Source organism: Hylobates moloch, unplaced genomic scaffold (genome assembly GCF_009828535.3).
Source record: "Hylobates moloch isolate HMO894 unplaced genomic scaffold, HMol_V3 SCAFFOLD_10, whole genome shotgun sequence".
NCBI lineage: Eukaryota > Metazoa > Chordata > Mammalia > Primates > Hylobatidae > Hylobates > Hylobates moloch.
Window position 1 is genome coordinate 79300962 of NW_026652285.1, and position 20462 is coordinate 79321423.

The 20462-nt window shown below is 41.9% G+C and overlaps 1 pseudogene; it reads right to left on the reverse strand.

The window, feature by feature from the left end:
• Positions 1-1119: 1119 nt before the first annotated feature.
• LOC116475448 (importin subunit alpha-1-like) lies at positions 1120-12727 on the reverse strand (annotated as a pseudogene).
• Between the last annotated feature and the right edge of the window lie 7735 nt (positions 12728-20462).

Sequence of the window (20462 nt, forward strand, 5' to 3'; positions counted from 1 at the left end):
ATTATGAGAAATGCATGATTAGGTGATTTTGTCATTGTGAGACCATCCTAGACTGTACTTACACCTTGATAGTATAGCCTACTACACACTTAGACTATGCAGTGTAGCCTATCGCGACCAGGCTACAAATCTGAGCAGCATATTACCGTACCGAACACTGCGAGCAACTGTAACACAATGGTAAGCATTTGTGCATCTAAACATATCTCAACCTAGAAAGGTACAGTAAAAATACAGTATCATAATCTTATGGAACCACTATCATATATGTGGTCCTTAACTGACGAAAACATCATTATGTGGAGTCTGGCTGTCATTTGAATTTTTTTTTTTTTTTTTTTTTTTTTTTTCCTGAAACAAGGTCTTGCTCTGTCACCCAGGCTGAAGTACAGTGGCTTGATCTTGGCTCACTACAACCTCCACCTCCTGGGTTCAAGCAATTCTCCTACCTCAGCCTCCTGAGTAGCTGGGATTACAGGCACCTGCCACCATGCCTGGCTAAGTTTCGTATTTTTAGTAGAGGCGAGGTTTCATCATGTTGGCCAGGCTGGTCTCAAACTCCTGACCTCAGGTGATCTGCCCGCCTCAGCCTCCCAAAGTGCTGGGATTACAGGCGTGAGCCACCACACTTGGCCTTGTAATTTGAATCTAAATGAGCACTTGTGGCTAGTGGCTACAGTGCAGATCAAGCCTCTCCTTTCTACTCCTCCCAGTGGCCACTCCTGTCTCTCAGCAGCACTTGCTATAGCTACATTTTTACACTTGTGTGAGCATTTGATCGTTTATCCCCCTCAGTAGATTGGAAGTTTTCTGTGGGCAGGAAACATGCTAACTTGTTCACCTCTCTATTTTGTTTCTTGTTTTTTTCTTTTTTTGGAGGGGTGGAGTTTAATCTTTATTACAGGACACTGTGAGTTATGAAATTCCACAAAGAAATAAACCCATTCAGAGGACAAGCTTTATACAGTATTTACAGGTTGGAACTGTTCAAGTATAGTGTCAGTGTAAAAAGTGCTACAATACCAAACCATATTTAAAAAAGAGTTCTTTGTAGAGTAACAGTAAGACAAACTTATACCAAACATAGTACACAACAAATTTATGCCTCAGCTACATGATCTAAAAGTTACAGTTCCCAGGAGTCTCATCCTGAACTTGGAAGGTATAGCTTTCAGAGGTAGTTTCTGGCACCATATTTTCATCTTCCTCTTCCTCTACAGAGAAATATTTAATTAAGCTTAATGGAGCCTTATACACACTCATTTTCGTGATTTTGTAGAGCTCCAATTTTGTCTAAGCCTCCACATTCTTCAATCATTATACTAAGTTTCTCAGTTTCACCTAGTTTCTCAGCAGCCTGAAAGATATTTGAAATGGCATCCAGGATAACCAGAATAACCTTGGTATCTTTACAGTTACGAGGTTCATCAATGGTTCTATTATGCCACAATGGATGAGGTACACAGTCTGTTTAACTGTTTCGCCACTGGTATAGTTGGTCACGGCCCATACAGCTTCCTTTTGTGTCTTAAGATCTGACTTAGAACATTGGCAAGGAATAGGACTAATCCATGATTCACAACTTGCTGTATCTGGTCCTGACAGCCAGCTGTGATGTTTGACATTGTCCACGTAGCTTCCTTCCAAGTGTTAGTTTTGGGGTTGGTGAGCAGGCTGGGAAAGACAGCAAGTGCTCCTGCATCGATCACAACCTGAGTCCGTTCATCTGTACCAGTGACAATATTCCCTGTGGCTCTTAGTGCAGGAGTCACGATTGGCAATTCAGAAGCTCCTAGAAGCTTCACAAGTTGGGGCACAACTCCTGTTTCATGACAATGTCAATTCATTCATTTGGACCATCAGTCAGGTAGGAAATAGCCCAGCAGGTATCTGCTAATACTTCTGCATCATCATGATGCAGGAGCCGAACTCAGATAGGCAGAATTTCCTCAACAGCATCTAACAGGGGTGCAGGATTCTTGTTGCAGCAAAGATTTGAAAGTGTCCAGGTAAGATTACATAAGTAACCACATGCTAAAGATGACATATCAGGAACTGCAAGAAGAGCCAACAGTGGGTCAACGGCACCATACTTAGTAACCGAGTCTCAGAAAACTGAGCTATCACTTGCAATGTTTCCTGGAGCCGATACAGCTTGTTCACTGAAGTGAGCATGGGGAGATGCCAACAGAGAAATGAATGCTAGGATGGCACCTCCATCTACCACAACCTTGGCTTGTTCTGATTCCCAGAAGCAATGTTAGTGAGCGCCCAGGCAGATTCAAACTGAATGGGACTACAATCAGTTCTGCCTAAGAAAGACACAAATTTTGGAATCAAACCAGCCCAGATTAAGTTGTCTCTGCGGGAGGTCGGGGGAAGGGGGGTTCTTTTCCTCTAGAAAGTAGTTTCCTGGCAGCTTGAGTAGCTTGGAGCTAACTGTCCACATTGTTGCTATTTATGCCTTTGACAATGTCATCAACAGACCAATTTACAGTGCCCTGATTGTTGTGGTTTTTCTGCAGCAGAGAAGTAGCATCATCAGGAAATGAGCTTACATTTCTCCTCTTCAGTATCTTGTCATCCTTAGCTTTCCTCAGCTCCACATTGACTTCTGTTCGCGACACCTCATTTCTGTACTGTCTTTTCTCTTGTTCTTGAATCTGCTAAGTCGGGCAGCTGGGTTCACCTTTCTATTTTAGATGCCTAGTACGCGGCCTAGTACTAGATAGGTTCTCAGTACACATGTGTGAAATGAAAGCATGGCCAAAGGATGAACAGCCAGCCAGGGAGTATGTTGGAGTTCTCCAGAGAAACAGAAGAAATGGGATATTTTACATATACGTATATGCACATAATATGCGTATTTTATATATACTACACATATTTATATATATATTATACACACACACACACACACACACACAAAGGGATTTATTCTAAGTAATTGGCCCATGTGATTGTAGAGGCTGAGAAACCTCCAGATCTGTGGGGTGAGTTACCAAACTAGCAATGCGAGAGAGCTGATGGTGAGCTTCTAGGCTGAAGACTGACAGGCTTGGGACCCAGACAGAGCCATTGTGCAGTTCGAAGAAAGCACTTAGGTAGGAAGAAGTCTCTTTTACTTGGAGGAAGGAGAGCCTTTTGTTCTATTCAGGCCTTCAACTGATTGGATGAGGTCCATCCACATTAGGGAGGGTCACATCTGCTTGACTGAGTCTACAGATTTAAATGCTAATCTCATCCAAAAACACACTCTGAATAATGCTTGACAAAAGCACCCTGAATAATGTTTGACCAAATATCTGGGCACACCACGGCCCAGACAAGTTGACGCAAAACTAACCATCACAGGGGGTGACAATTTTTCTTGCTGAGTTTGTGTTTAGGTAAAACTTTATTATAATTAGGCAAATAGTTTAATCGTTTTTTTTTCAAAGGACTTAGGGACCCTAAATTGGGGTGGGCTTAGCCCTGATCTCTTTCCCTGAAGGAGACAGGAAGGAGCAAAGAAACAGTATAAATCTATCAACCCTGGTTCAGCCCGTGGTGTTCCTCATGGGACACTGAATTCCACAGTGGCTGCTGGGGTGATGGGCTGCCATGACCTACTCAGGTATAAAGTGGGAGTGAGAAGACCACTAGGGGCTGGGTACCATGCAACTATAGTCCTTAAAATTCTGGACCACGAAACTCTGGGTCCCCGGTCATTTCTAGATGTGGTCATTGCTAACCCTCAAATTGTTGTTTTGCATAAAAGCAAATGTGTTTTCATAAACAAGAGGGTTTGCTATTTCAAAAACTCAAAGACTCTGCCCTTCTAGCTCAGAAAGCTACCATCCTAAGTCCACCTCTGATGCTCACGCTCTTTATGCATGAGACCAAAGGACTGTGGCACACTCCTGCCACCTGGTGGCAACATATGAAAAGTCATGCAAAGGCTTCACCCTGAGGTTCTGATTTGGCCAAAACACAAGACAGAAAGAGCATGCTTGGAGACTTGCATTAGTGAAACAAAATTATAAGTTAATAGGACCATAAACCTGGAAAGAAATGTAGTGATTACTGAGTTCAACTATATCAATTTCCAGATGAGGAAACTAAGGTTTAGAAATACTTTGTGACTCACTTGAAGATATTTCAGAGCCATGGCCTCATCTTCTCCCATCAAGTGCAATTTCCATTTTAATCCACCACTTTAAAAAATTTCCTTACTTGGGGCAACTGAAGGCTTGATTAATTGGCAGAATGGTGAGCAATTAAATATAATTGTAAAATAAACCAAAGGGAGCAATCTCTATTACGACCCCTGTTTTGTAATGAGCAAAGGTCTTTGTACAGACACTTGTTCAGAAGTGACAATTCTGCCAGAGATGGTTTGCAATGAACTTGCTCTTTCAATTTGAACAGAGATGGAAGTGCATCAGCAAAATCAAGTAAGTGATCACTCCCCTCTACAGGAATTGGATATCACCTTTTCATTTGCATGGATCAAATATGGACTAAATATTGCTATGTTTTGCTAGCTGCTGTGCTAGGTGCTGGGAATACAATGAGGAGAAAACCAGAAGAGATTTTTGCTTTCATGGAGCTCACAGTCTGATAGGGAAGACAGAAGAGTTAAAATGCAACTACAGTTATGCATCACATAAGGACATTTCAGTCAGTGAGGGACTACGTATACAACAATGGTCCCATAAGATGATAATGGGGCTGAAAAAATCCTATCTAGTGATGGCATAGCTGTTGTAATGTCATTACACAAATGTTTGTGGTGATGTTGCTGGAAACAAATCTACTGTGCTGCCAATCACATAAAAATGTACAGTAGCCGGGTGCCCTGGCTCACGCCTATAATCCCAGCACATTGGGAGGCCAAGGTGGGTGGATCACTTGAGGCTAGAAGTTCGAGACCAGCCTGGCCAACATGGTGAAACCCCATCTCTACTAAAAACACAAAAGTTTTCCAGGAGTGGTAGTGTATACCTGTAGTCCCAGCTACTCAGGAGGCTGAGGCACAAGAATCGCTTGAACCAGAAGGGGCGAAAATTGCAGTGAGCCGAGATTGTGCCGCTGCACCGCAGCCTGGGCAACAGAGTGAGACTCTGTCTCAACAACAACAACAACAAAAGTACGGTAATGTCCTAGGCTTTCACACTCACTCACCACTGACTCACCGAGAGTTGCAACTCGCAGTCCTGCAAACTTTATTTATGGTAAGTTCCCTATACAGCTATACCATTTTTTATTTTTTATACCACATTTTTACTATACCTTTTCTATGCTTAGATAAGTTAGATACATACATACTTAGCATTGTGTTACAGTTGCCTACAGTGTTCAGAACAGTAACATGCTACGCAGGTTTGCAGCCGAGGAGCACTAGGCTAAACCATGTAGCCTAGGTGTATAGTAGGCTGTATCGTCTAGGTTTGTGTAAGTACACTCTAGGAAGTTTGCACAACAATGAAATCACATAATGACACATTTCTCAGAACATGTCCCTGTGGTAAAACTATGCATGACTGTGCTGTGCAAGGTGGTAATGAGAACACTGTATGTGGGACTAGGGATAAGAGTTGAGCTAGGACTGGAGAAGATAGCTGTCAACGGAAACAGAATCAACTATAGTCCCTGGTACTAGACAGGGAGCAGTGTCTGATGGAGCCAAATTCCAAATGTGGTTGACTGTTCAGAAGTGACAATTCTGCCAGAGATGGTTTGCAATGAACTTGCTCTTTCAATTTGAACAGAGATGGAAGTGCATCAGCAAAATCAAGTAAGTGATCACTCCCCTCTACAGGCATAGGATATCACCTTTTCATTTGCATGGACCCAATATGGACTAAATATTGCTATGTTTTGCTAGCTGCTGTGCTAGGTGCTGGTGCAGACCAGCCAAGCATACAAATGGCAGCATTGCCAGACTGGAGTGGGCATCAAGAAGACCCATACAGCCCATTAGGCTGCTTGGCTATGGGGGGCTGGCCCCTGGCATGCCACGTGCTGGGTGTGGTAGTCACCAGAAAAAGACAGAGGGGCAGAAGGAGGCAGTAGCAGAGGCTGGACCGCTGAGTCCCTGCTTGGGAAGCCCCGCAGCCTGGCTGAGGAAGACAGTGTTCACGTACACCCCGCTTCTGTCGAGATTGGCCCAGGGACTTGCACTAGGCTGAGCCAGCAGGGAGTGGGGCTGCCGGCACAGGCGGCCTCTGTGGTGAGGGCGCCAGCAGGGCCCCGATGGAAACTCTGACCATGGTGTTAATTCATTCCTCTGTGGTTTTCTGTTCAGGCAAATACCAGTCTCTTGTGGGTTTGTTTAGCTTAAAGCTATTGGCTATGTCGGGGCTAAGGCTCTACATCCTTGATTTCCAAGTCCCTGATTGGCCAAGTTTAAAGGAAGGGATGATCAAGTTGTTGGCTACTGGGAAGGACATCATAAAGCTTCGGAGAGCAGTTGAGGAAACCCTACTAATTTCCCCCCGACCTGAGGTACAACCTGGCCTGGAAATGCATTCTGTCCTGCGCATAATACAACACAAGCGTGTGAGGTTTCAGGGCAGGCAGTGAGCCTGTGTCCTCTCATATGTCTAATGCAACATCTTCTTGGGGAGAATATTGACTCTTCCAGGTGGAAAGTTGGCCTGGAGCCTCCTAGGAAAGGTGGCAGATGGAGCTTGGTTGATTCATGATACCATAGCTCTTGTCCTTTTGTTGGATTGAGTATCCCCTGAAGAACTTTCCACACCCAAACCTGCCCTGGGACATTCAGTTCAACCCTCTGCAGTGAACTTTGGCCCAAATAGCAAGAGATTTGCTTCCACCAGGGCTTGGCCACAGACCAACCGTGTGACTCCGAGATAATTCTCACTCTGTGACTCAATTTCCTCAGCTACTCTTGAGATAATTTTCAACACCGAAAAGAACAACTATTGCCGTAGCCAAAAATGAAAACTAGATATTAGTTATGCTAGATATTAAATGCCATCCAAGAGACAGTAAATTTAATGGCCCCAAAGTGGTTTCAGGTCTCTGAGAGGAATTTACCCCCCAGCTTTGGAGAAGAAGCTAAGTGCTGTCCTTCTATTTCTGTCCTGCATTCAAAAAGTCATAAATAGTTAACTGTGTGAGTCCTTTTTTAAAACCTCCCAGGAGCATCTAAAAATAGCCTGTGGGGGCTCAATGCATATTTCCTCAGGTCCTCCTCTTAATCTTTCAGTATAGGTGGTGATGATGTATTGTTACTGTTACCTATGGATTTACAGAGACAAAAGCAGTTAGGCTGGAAGGCAAAGAGAGGAAGCTTTTCGTGTGGGAAGGGTCTCTTGGGAAGTGGAACCTAGCATCGACACAGGGATGAGACATGTCACCTCTCCTTTCCTTGGTTTCCCTGCTAGTAAAAGGGGAGAGAAGGAGAAGTCTGTCTCCCCAGGGTGCAGTAAGAATCTACCCTCAAGTAGGAAGCTTCAACAGACAAAGCAGAACCTGCCAACAGCCAAAGGCTATTATGACAAGTCAAGTCCACACTCATTACATGCCTTTGCAGTGCATGTCACCCCTGCCGTTTCCTATCTCCAGGCCCAAGTGGGGCCCTCCTGCCGGTTTTCCAGCCCAGTGGCATGACCGGAGGCTGACTGTCCATCACGAGCTTGATGGACAAGGGGCAGGAACAGCCAAACCCAGCTCAGCTGCCTGCCTGTTCTTTTCAACCATGCCTCTGCTTCCCTTACGCTTAACAGCAGCAAATAGCACCCCTCTCTGACTCTCAGCCATCTCCTTCAGGCAGGCATCCTTGCAAACAGACCATCAGCCCAAAGCGCTCCTATGGACTTACAAGGAAGGATAGGGCAGGAACATTCCTGGCGGCCTGCGTGGCCTTGGTCCTCTCTCGTAACAATGCACAGTAATTAGCTGCATCTCGGGCCCCCTGACACCCCTTAACCTGGAAAATCAGGCAGACTTGTGCGACAGCAATCAGCTCCCAGACACATCCAGCCGTAATGTGATTACGCCATTTACCAAAATGCAAAGAGAGATACTTGAGGCGTTTCTGATTAGGGCTGACATTATCCCTCTAATGGGCCACCGCATTAATCAAAGCTGTTGCTATGACTATGGCGATGGTGGGGAAATAACCCCAGCTTGATTCTGGGCCTACCCAATGCCGCCAAGGAAGAGGTCAGCTTTTGTTAGGGACATAGCAGAAGAATTGCTTCTTCCTGCTTAAGAAGGGCTTTCTATTGAAATCGCACCAGCAGCCAGAAAGACAGGCCTCTGTTTTCTTTCATTACACTGGGATTTTCTGGTGCCATTGCTCAAGATGACTCGATAGCATTGTTCTGGGAGGGACTGGGATGTGTGTGTGTTGGGGGTGGGGATATGGAGGCTGATTTGTGGGGCTGTCAGAGCCTTCTGCTCTCCAGAACTGTATCTTAATTGCTGGGTGGCCCCCTGGGAATCATGTAGGGCATGAGAACCTGGGGGCGGGGGAGAAGGATGATCTGTGGAAAAGCCCAGCTTTTCCCATGGCATAAACACTCTGGGCTTCTGCTGCTTTCTCCATTCCAGAGCCACTAAAGCATTTGGCAGAGACAAGCCTGCACCACACACCCTATGACAAGGCAGATGGAAAAACAGGCGGGAATGAAATGGATTTGACAGGCCTGCGTGGAAAACCCCTTGGCCTCTGCTCTGGGCTGTGGAGAACCCATGAACTACAGGGGAGGGCAGGGGAGACCAGGTGATTGGGGCTGGGGATGGGGTCATCAGAACCCCATGATGGCTAGATAGAGGTAAACTGTTTCAAACACCCAAGGCCGCCTTCTCTCCGGTGCAGATACTGAAAGGGAAATAGAGGTCAGTGATGTGGCACAGCTCCTCCCCCCAGCACAGGGATAGAGCAATGGAGAAGAATCAAGGAATCTGGTTCTAGTTCAAGTCCTTTCTAGAATTTTCTAGAATTTTCTCTGAGCCTTGGTTTTCCCATCATCAAAGTGGGGACAATGAAATCTACTCTGCTGTCCTCATAGAGGGGTAAAGGTCAGTCAGACCACTTCCTTTGGGGGAAAGTGATTTGTAAACTCTGGAGAACAGATATTCAAACTTGGCTGCATCTGGGAGTCACCTGAAGAGGTTTTTGAAGTTGTGAAGCCGGGGCCCCAGCATCAGACATTCTGGTTTCTTTGGTCAGAGAGGCGACAGGGTGTGGGGATTTTTCAAAGTTCCAGGGGATCCTCATGCACAGCCCAGGTTGAGAATCACTGCTCACAAGTGCTATAGGGAGCCGTGCCCTGCCTTTGAGCCTCATTTCCTGTATTTTTTAATGAGAATAAAAATTTTTTTAAAGTAAAAGGCTTTCATGGGAATAAAAGGAAAAATTGTATGTGAAAATGCATAAAGTCGTATATCCTGGATTCCTAATTAATGTTCAGTTCCCTCATTAGAGGCCATTGCCTCTGTTTCAGGGGAGTCTCGTCCCCAGGGTGAGACCCTGGACAGCACCTTCCCCCTTAGCTGTGTGACTGTGTCCAACTTACTGAATAGCAGCAAGCATGTACAGCACCTGAAGCCTTTCACATGCTTGATCTCACTTAATTATAGCAATAACCTGGGGAGGCGGGCATAGATCATTGTTACCACCCTGTGAAGCAACATCATAGGTGACTCAGGCAGTCAGTGGTGGAGCTGGGATTTTAGCCCAAATTTGTCTTGTTCTGAAACCGGAGTTCTTTCCATGACCTACTTGGTTAGAACTGACCTGAGTCAATTTTGTCATTCACTATGTAGATGTAAGAGGTCTTGGGGCCGTGGGTCTCTGCATGTTGTAATGAAAGCAGGTGTCACATAGAATTCTGCCATACAGACTTTCATTTATTAGCAAAGCACGTGCAAAAACAGGCATGTGGCTTGCTCTGCGAGCTCAATGACATCCTGAATCATTGTCCTTTTAGGTGCCCCAGTAGATCCTTGCATGCAAGCTTCACTCAGGGCAGAGGTGACATTTTTCAGCACCACGATTCACCTAACCTTATCACTGAGTCATGAGAAAAAAATTAGCTGATAATCAGTCTAACAAACACAGAATCCATTGGAGTCATAAACTTATGGCACTGTTCTATTTAATAAACACAGGGAGACCAGTCATAAGGCTACCAGAACATTCTAGCCCAGAGTTGACAAAGGCCTTTCCCAATGGCTATGGGGAGGTAGGAAAGGGGTTGGATCATTCACTGAGTCAACCAAATATATTGAGCACTGTACTAGTTTCCTATAACAAAGTACCAAAATGAAGTACCACAAAATCGGCGGCTTACAATGGAAATTTATTTTCTTATTCTGGAGGCCAGAAGTCTGAAATTAGGGTGTCAGAAGGGCCATGCTCCCTCTGACACCTCTAGGGAAGGATCCTTTCTTGCCTCTCTCTTGGCTTCCTGGCTTCTGGTGGGTGCAGCAATCCTTCGTGTTCCTTGGCTCATTAATCTCCATCTCTGCCATCACATCACATGGCTTTCTCCCTGTGTATGTCTACACCTGTGCATCCTTTCGTTTTCTAATAAGGACACCAGTCATATTAGATTTAGGGCCTGTTCTAATTCAATATGATCTTAACTAATTATATCTTTGAAACCTTATTTTCAAATATGGTCACATTCTGAGGTTCTGCATAGACATAAGTTTGGGGTGACATTATTCAACCCAGTACAGGCACCTACATTATGCCAAGTGCTGTGAAGAAAGAAGATAAAGGTGAATAAGCATTTTTCTGCACTTAGGTTTCTCAGCCCCCAGAGAGGGAGACAAGCAGGTTAGTGCCTATTCTGAGAGCAGTAAACACACATTGCTGGTACAGGACAGATGAAGCATCTCACCCCAAATTAACAGGGTCATGGAAACAACCTCTGAGCTGAGTTCTGAAGGCCTGGCAGGAGGTAGCCAAGGCAAAGAGGGCAGAAAGGCAACGGAGACAGAGGGAGGGACATGTAGTTCCAAGGGTCTGGTTGTAGAGGGAGCAGGATGAGTGCATTGAGGCAAGAATGTGGGGTCTGAGATGGACAAGTGGTGATGTGTAAAGCCAAACTGTTAGGCAAGGAGAGGTCAGGAAGCACCTCATGTGCCAGTCTAAGAATTTTTTTCTGTGGACCACAGGGAGCCATTGGCATAGTTTAAGTAAGGGAAGATTGTAGTCATATTTGCATGTTAGAACAATCACTCTGAAGCAATGAAAAGGGTAAACTGGAAAGGCTGAGAATGTAAATGGGAAATCTCAGTAAAAGGCAATAAATAATAAGGTCCTGGCCTATGGTCGCAACCATGAGGATGGGGAGAAGGGAATTGATTTAATATTTATTCAATATGAGGAATCAGTGGATAAATCAAATGGTGGGCATGGAAAAGGAGTCAATAAAAACATCCAAGGTGCTTTGCTGTAGGTTTTTTTAAGCTCAGGTCCTGAGGTCATCCCTGAGCTATATGGAAGTGATCAGGACAGAATGCTGGTTGAACTTCAACTTCAAGCAGCAGGAGAAAAACCATCTAGTAAATAATTCAGAGAAAAAAAAATAGTCACATGACAGGAGAAATGGAATTATACATGGGGAGCATTAAGCAGACAGCCACTGGGACCCAGGCGGAATTAGTACCCAAGTAACAATGTTAGCCCAACGAGGTGATCCCAGGGAAGGAAGAACTCTGGGAGGCTTAGAGACCCAGAAAGAAGGCAGAGTAGGGACAAAGACCGCATAACTTTATATTAGGCAACTTTCCCAACTTCGTATTAAGCCTGGATGTCGCCAAGAGCAGTGGGGTCCAGTTCAGTTAACAGGGGTGACCAACTGTCAGGTTTGCCCAAGTCTGTTCCAGTTGAACCCTGAGAGCCTAACGTCCTGAGAAACCTTTCTGTCCTGGGGAAACCAGGACACTTGGTCACCCTGATTAACAAACACTTCCTGAGCATCTGCTACATGCCACATGCTATATTGGATGATATCAAGATTAACAGTGCACAGAGCAGGCTCTTGTGCAGCCCACAGCCTGGTTGGGGGAAATAATGGATTATAAGCTCCCAAAACCTGTAGAAGAGTAGGTTGAGATTCCTCTTCTTCACTGCCAAGGGCAAGTTAAAGGAAAATGGTTTGGATATAACTTAGGCCAGGGATGAAAAAATGCTCTCTTAACAAAATAAGGCTGTGGTGCGTGTTCATAAGTGTATGTTAATAAGAGAAATATTAATTTCTTGTATCAAATCACGAAGGGCAGAAGTTATGCTTATTCTGTTTTTTTTTTCTATCATAAAAGAAATGTGAGTTTTCAAGATAGTTTTGTTAAAAGGAGAAATAATTTCTCTTGTAAAGTTAAGGACAGTTTGGGGCCAGAAGGAAGGGAAGATGTCTACACAGGATAAAATGTGCTTGATTTTATATGCTGCAGGAAAGAACTAGTTACAACTCAAAAAGAAAAAAACCGTCGAGTCTCTCTTTGGTCCCCATGCCTAGATAATTTTCCCAGGGCTGCTGTAACAAACGACCACAATCTACGTGTCTTAAAATAACAGAAATTTATTCTCTCATAGTTCTGGAGGGCAGAAGTCTAAAATCAAGGCGTCCGCAGAACTACACTCCCTCTGGAGGCTCCAGGGAGAGTCTGTTCCTTGCCTTTCCAGCTTCTGGTGGCTACTGATGTCACTTGGCATTCCTTGACTTGTAGCTGCATCGACTTCAATTTCTGCCCCCATCTTTGCATAACCTTCTTCCCCATGTTTCCTTATGCGTCCTCTTCAGTTTGTCTAATCTCCCTCTGCCTGACTCTTATAAAGGCATCTGTCATAAACTCATTGTAAGTTGAGGGGCATACTGAATGCATATCACTTCCACACTTACAGTTGAAAAATCAAATACAGAGAGATGTCATCAAGATTGCTTACTTGAGGTGCTCTGCACTCACCTCCTCCACAAGGAAGGATGAAAATACAAATAGATAACCACATGTCAAATAAAATGTCTAAGGAAGAACACCAGAATTCAGCAAGGAAGTGACAAATACGTTTTGAGATAGAAACTCAGAACAGCAACATGAAGAGGGAAGTACAGCACCCAGCCAAGATCAGCTCAGAGCCAAAAGGGACTCCCCAAGGTGGGGGAAAGGTAGGCAGGACATCTCCAGCAGTCCACATTCTCACTTCACATGCCTGCAATCTTAGTTACACGAGAGACCCCCATCTTCACAGGCCTTAAGCCCAGTGTAAGGAGAGGCCTGGAATCCACATGACTGCATTATTCCAGAGACAAAATTCACACAGAATCACCCCCAACTCCCCAGAACCCAGGCTGCTGTAGCACAACACAATTTTGAAAGCAGAGCCATCACCAGAGTGCATCCTGCCCTGAGGATCAATAGTCTCTGCATTTCTCTATCTCTGGAGCTCCACTGATATCCCATCACATTTATCCAGAGGGCTGCAGAGTCAAAAGACCAGCTGAAACTATCAGTACAGCCATATTCCTGGCACCAGACCCCACGCAGTACTCTACCTCTTGGGGAACAGGCAGTCCAGCACAGTTAAGGAGGCTGCCATCAGGAGAGAGGGAGCTGATGTATGCACTCTCCAGAGCCTGAGAGCCATTTACCCAAGGCTCATTGCCACCAACCCTGCTCTCTCCAGCACCAAAGCTGCCAAGCACCCATGTATAACCCCCAGGAGCCCAAGGACTGGCCTACCCAGGGCCTGCTGCTGCTGGTAACCATGCCCTCTTTAACAGGGAAACCACCAAGTGCATGTGCATGTCCCCCAAGGGCTCAAGGACTGGCCTCCCCAGTGTTCCCAAACCCACCAAAGCCATAACAAAGCTTCCACAAACAACCACAGCCTAGGCTGCTGAGGCACTTGCAGACACTGCTGACATTGATTATAGCCAAAGAAATTATACAGAGACTATACTACTACACCCATCCAGAATCAAAGTCAAAGCACCTTACACAATCAATACTATAGGACACATCTACAGAATAAAGGTCTTACCCTACAAAAGCTACTCCATAATATCAGAAGAACCAAATGTTCCACTAAATGTCAGATATTACCGGAAAGCAGAAAACATGAAAAACCAAGGAAGCATGACATCTCTAAAGAAACACAATAATTCTCCAGTAACAAACCACAAAGAAAAAGAAACCAATGAATGCCTAGAAAGGAATTCAAAATAATGACCTTAAGGAAACTCAGTGAGATATAAGAGAACACAGATAGACAATTCAACAAAATCAGAAGAACAACTCATGACCTAAATTTTAAATTCAATAGAGATAAATATCATTTAAAAATGAGCTAAACAAAAGCCTTGGAACTGAAGAACTTAATGAATAAAATTAAAAATATAACTGTCAGCTTTAACGATAGACTGAATCAAGCAAAAGTTAAAATTTCTGAATTTGAAAACAGTTCTTTTGAAATAACATGGCCAGAAAAAAAAATAAAGAATAAAAAGAATGAAGAAAGCCTATAGGACATATAGTATCCTATTAAGCAAAAAAAAAAGAAAAAACAAATTATGAGATTTCAAGAAGACACGAGAAAACACATAGAAAAGCTATTTAATAAAATAATACCTGAAAACTTCCCAAGTATTGGGAAATATCAGGAGATGCAGATACAGAGAGCTCAAAAGATTCCTAAATAGATTCAGCCCAAAAAGATCCCCTCAAGGCACATTACAGCCAAACTGTCAAAAGTTAAAGACAGAGAATTCTAAAAACAGCAATAGAAAAGTATCAAGTCACATATAGGGCAGCCCCCATCAGACTAACAGTAAGTTTCTCAGCAGAAATCTTACACAGGTCAAAAAAGAATGAGATGATGTGTTCAAAGTGCTAGTTTAAAAAAAGAAGAAAAAATCCTATCAGCCAAGAATACTATACACAACGAAAGTATACTTCATAAATAAAGGAGAAATAAAGTCTTTCAGAAAAACAAGCAAAACTGAGGGAATTGATCACCATTAGTCTTGTCATGCAAGAAATGTGTAAAAGCTGGGCATAGTGAATCATGCCTGTAATCTTAGCAGTTTGGGAGGCCAAGGCAATAGTATTGCCTGAGCCCAGGGGTTTCAGGCCAGTTTGGGCAACAAAATGAGATCCCCACCTCTTAAAAAAAAAAAAAAAAATTAGCTAGCCATGATGGTGTGTAGCTGTGGTCCCAGCTACTCATAAGACTGAAGTGGGAGGATCATTTGAGCCCAGGCGGTTAAGGCTGCAGTGAGCCATGATCATGCCTCTGCACTCCAGGCTGGGTAACAGAGTAAGAACATGTCTGAAGGAAAAAACATGTGTAAGAGAGTTGTGCAGCTGGAAGTGAAAGAACAATAGCTACAATCATGAAAACATATGACTCCCAGGTGGTCAAGAGTTTAGGATAAAAATAAAAACACAAAAAACTATAAAACCCACTGGTGGAACAGATAAACAAAGGATAAAGAGAATGTAATAAAATGATACCGCTACGGAAAACCTGGCATGGCAGAAATGGCACTAAAACATGGCAGAAATAAACAATAAAAGAGGACAAAAAGAACAAAGGGTATACAAAACAACCAGAAAACAACAAAAGGACAAGAATAAGTCCTCACCTATAAATAATAACTTTAAATGTCAATGGTTTAAATTCTTCAATTAAAAGATGTATTCAAGCCCACCCTTATGGTCAAGAAAAAAAAAAGATATGTATTTATACATTTATACATTGGCTGAATAAATTTTTTTTAAAAAAGAAACGCACATACAAAAAAAAAAAAAAAAACAAGACCGAACTATGTGCTGCCTACAAGAAACTCACTTCAGCTGTAAAGACAAACATGGGCTGAAGGTGAAGGGATGGAAAAAGATATTCCAAGCAACATAAATGAAAAGTGAGCAAAAGAGGCTATATTAGTTAAAATAGACTTTAAGCCTAAAAAAACACATAAGGAAACAAAGAAGGTCATTATATAATGATAAAGAGATCAATTCAGCAAGAGAATGTGACAACTCTAAATATATACGTACCCAATACTAGGGCACCTAGATATATAAAGCAAGTATTATTAGAGCTAAAGGGAGAGATAAACCCCTATACAACAAGAACTGGAAACTTCAATGCACCCAGTCAGCACTGGACAGATCATCTGCGCAGAATATCAACAAAGGAACATTGAACTTAAACTGCACTGTATACCAACTGGACCTAACAAACATTTACAGAACATTTTATCCAACAGTTGCAGAATATACATTTTTCTCATCAGCATATGAAACATTCTTTAGGATAGACCATATGTTAAACTACAAAACAAATCTCAACACATTTTTAAAAACTGAAATCCTATCAAGTATTTTTTCAGATCACAATGGAATAAATAGAAATCAATAACCAGAGGAACTTTGGAAACTGTATAAATACATGGAAATTAAACAACATGCTCCTGAACAACCAATGGGTCAATGAAAAAATTAAGAAGGAAATCCAAAAAATGTTTGAAACAAATAAAAATAGGAACACAACATATCAAAACCAATAAGATACAGTAAAAGCAGCACTAGGTTTATAGCAATAAATGCCTGCAGCAGAAAAGTAGAAAGATTTCAAATAAATAACCTAATGCAGAACTAAACAAAACAGGGACAAAAAATACAAAAGGTAAACAAGTGAAAAGTTGGTTTTTTGAAAAGATAAACAAAATCAACAAACCATTAGCTAGATGGCCTAGGAAAAAGAGATGTTCCAGATAAATAAAATTAAAAAAAAATAAAGGAGACATTACAATTGATACTACAGAAATACAAAGAATCATTAAAGACTATGATGAACAAACATTTAAATTGAATCCAGTGAGATTCAAATCAGGGATACAAGGATGGTTCAACATACACAAATCAATAAATGTGATACATTGCATCTATAGAATGAAAGACAAAAACCATATGATCGTCTCAATAAATGCAGAAAATTCACTTGATGAAATCCCACATCCCTTCATAATAAAAAGACTCAACAAATTAGATACAGAAGAAACATACCTCAACACAATAAAGGCTATATATGACAAACCCACAGCAAACATCATTCTGAATGGTAGAAAGTTGAAAGTTTTTCTCTTTTAAGAAACGGAACAGTTAAAAAAAAAAAAAAAAAAAAAAAGCCCACTTTCACTACTCTTACTCAAGATAGTACTCGAAGTCCTAGCCAGAGTCAGGCAAGTGAAAGAAATAAAGCACATTCAAATTGGAAAAGAGGAGGTCACATTGTCCCTGTTTGCAGATTATGTGACCTTATATGTAGAAAAACCTAAAGACTCCACCAGGAATCTCTTAGAACTTACCAATTCCATAAAGTTGCAGGATACAATTTTTTTTTTTTTTTTTTAGATGGAATCTCGCTTTGTCGCCCAGGCTGGAGTGCAGTGGCTCAATCTCGGCTCACTGCGAGCTCTGCCTCCTGGGTTCACGCCATTCTCCTGCCTCAGCCTCCTGAGTAGCTAGGACTACAGGTGCCTGCCACCAAGCCTGGCTAATTTTTTGTATTTTTAGTAGAGACAGGGTTTCACCATGTTAGCCAGGATGGTCTCGAACTCCTGGACCTCGTGATCTGCCCACCTTGGCCTCCCAAAGTGTTGGGATTACAGGCATGAGCCACCACGCCCAGCCCAGGATACAAAATTAATACAAAAATCAGTAGCATTTCTATATACCAGTAACAAACTATCTTTAAAAAATCAAAAAGTAATTTCATTTTTAGTAGCTACCAAAAAATAATATCTAGAAATTAAGCAAGGAAGTGAAAGTTCTCAGCAATGAAAACTACAAACACTGATGAAGGAGATTGAGGAGGATAAAAAAGGTGAAAAAAAATCTCATGTTCATGAATTGCAAGAATTAATATTATTACAACAACCATACTATGCAAAGATATCTACAGATTTTATTCAATCCCCATTAAAATACCAACAACATTATTCACAGTAATTGAAACAACGATCTTAAAATTCATATGGAACCACAAGAGTCCAAATAGCCAAAGCAATCCTATGCAAAAAGAGCAAAGCTGGAGGCATCATACCATATGACTTCAATATATACTACAAAGTTATACTACAAAAACAACATGGCCCTGGCATAAAAACAGACACATAGACCAATGGAACAAAATAGAGACCCCAGAAGTGAACCCATGTATTTATAACCAACTGATTTTCAACCAAGGTGCTAAGAACATACATTGGGGAAAGACAGCCTCTTTAATAAATGGTGCTAGGAAAACTATCCATATGCAAAAGAATGAAATTAGACTGCTATCTCCTATCAGATATAAAAATTAACTCAAAATGGGTTAAAGCCAGAAATGTAAGACCCAAAACTATAAAACTACTGAAAGAAAACAAAGGATATGCTTTAGTACATTGTTCTGGGCAAAGATTTTATGAGTAAGACTCCAAAAGCACAAGAAATGAAAGCAAAAATAGACCAATGTGATTATACCAAACTAAAAAGCTTTTGCATGGGAAAGGAAACAACAGTGAGGAGACAAGCTGTAGAACGGGAGATAATATTTGCAATATCTATCCAACAAGGGATTAGTATCCAAGAATATACAAGGAACTTAAACATCTCAATGACAACAAAACAAATAATACAATTTTAAAATGAGGAAAGGATCTGAATAGACATTTCTCAAGAGGAGACATAAAAATGGCCAAGTATATGAAAAAATGTTCAACATCAGTAATCATCAGGGAAATGCAAATCAAAACTAAAGTGAGATATCATCTCACCCTAGTTAGAATTGTTATTATCAAAAAGATTAAAAATAAGATGAGTGTGGTGGCTTATGCCTGGAGTCTCAGCCACTTGGGAGGCTGAGGCAGGAGAATTACATGAGTCCAGGAATTCGAGACCAGCCTGGGCAACATAGTGATACCCCATCTCAAAAAAAGAGATCAAAAAAATAACAAATGCTGCTGAGGATATACAGAAAAGGGAATTCTTACACACTGTTGATTGGAATGTAAATTTGAACAGCCATTATGGAAAACAGTATGGAGGTTCCTCAAAAAACTAAGAACTTTCAAATGATCCAGCAACCCCACTGTTGGATATTTATCTAAAGGAAAAGAAACCTGCACTCCCATGTTTATTGCAGTACTATTCACAATAGCCACAATATGGAATCAATCTAAGTGACTATCAACAAATGAATAGATAAAGAAAATGTGATATAATATTCCATTGTGTGTGTGTGTATATATACACACACACAATGGAATATTATTTGGCCATTAAAAAGAATGAATTCATGTCATTTGCAGCAACCTGGATGGAACCAGAGGTTACTGTGTTAAGTAAGCCAGGCATAGAAAGACAATTATAGCATGATCTCACTTATATGTGGGAGCTAAGAAGGGTTGAGCTCATAGAAGTAGAGAGTAGATCATAGTTATTAGAGGCTGGGAAGGGTAGTGGGGAGGGAAAATTGGGAGGGGGTCTAGTGAGAGGTTGGTTAATGGATACAACATTACAGCTAGATAGGAGGAATAAGTTCTAGTGTTCTATAGCACTGTAGGGTGACTACAGTTTATAATGTATATTTTCAAATAGAGAAGAGGATTTTGAATGTTCCCAACACACAGAAATGATAAATGTTTCAGGTGAAGAATATGCTAATTTTCATAATTTGATAATTATACATTATATATGTGTATCAATAAATCACTCTGTACCCCATAATAGATATATACCCCATAAATATACGTAATTATTGCCTGACAATTAAAAATAAATATTTATCACTGGATTTAGGACCCACTGAGGTCATCCAAGATGATCTCATCTCAAGATCCTTTAATTAATCACATCTACAAAGGCCCTTCTTCCAAATAAGGCCACTTTCACAGGTTCTGAGGGTTAGAACTTAGACATATCTTTTGGAAGCTACAATTTAATTCACTACACATCCGTTAAAATAATCTGAGTCAATTTTCTTTTCTTTTGTGTTGCAAGGGGCAAAGACAGACCCCTACCCTGACATAGAGCCCACCTTCCCTTAGTCCCACCTGTACATGAGCAGAAAAGCCATTGATAGCTTTTCTCCACATATGGTTGTCTTATTTGTGTACTGCGTAATCCCTTGGCTAAGGGGTAATTAGGAAGGGATACCAAAATCCAGCTTTCTCTCTGCAAGTCAAACCATATGCCTGGTCAGCACTGCATCCACTGGAAAAAAATCAGCAATTTTTTTCTTCCCACAAAGATGCTGCTCATTTCTTATGCAGTGTGCCCACTCAAAGGGGGTTCCTTTTTCTGATTTGCATAAAGACAATGTATAGGCTAGGAGAGACTCACCATCGGCATTCATGACCTCAACTGTGTTTGCCGGTGCCCAATTAGAGGTGATGGTATAAAGTACCTGCTAAAATTGTTAGGACCATGCAAAATTTGCCAGATAC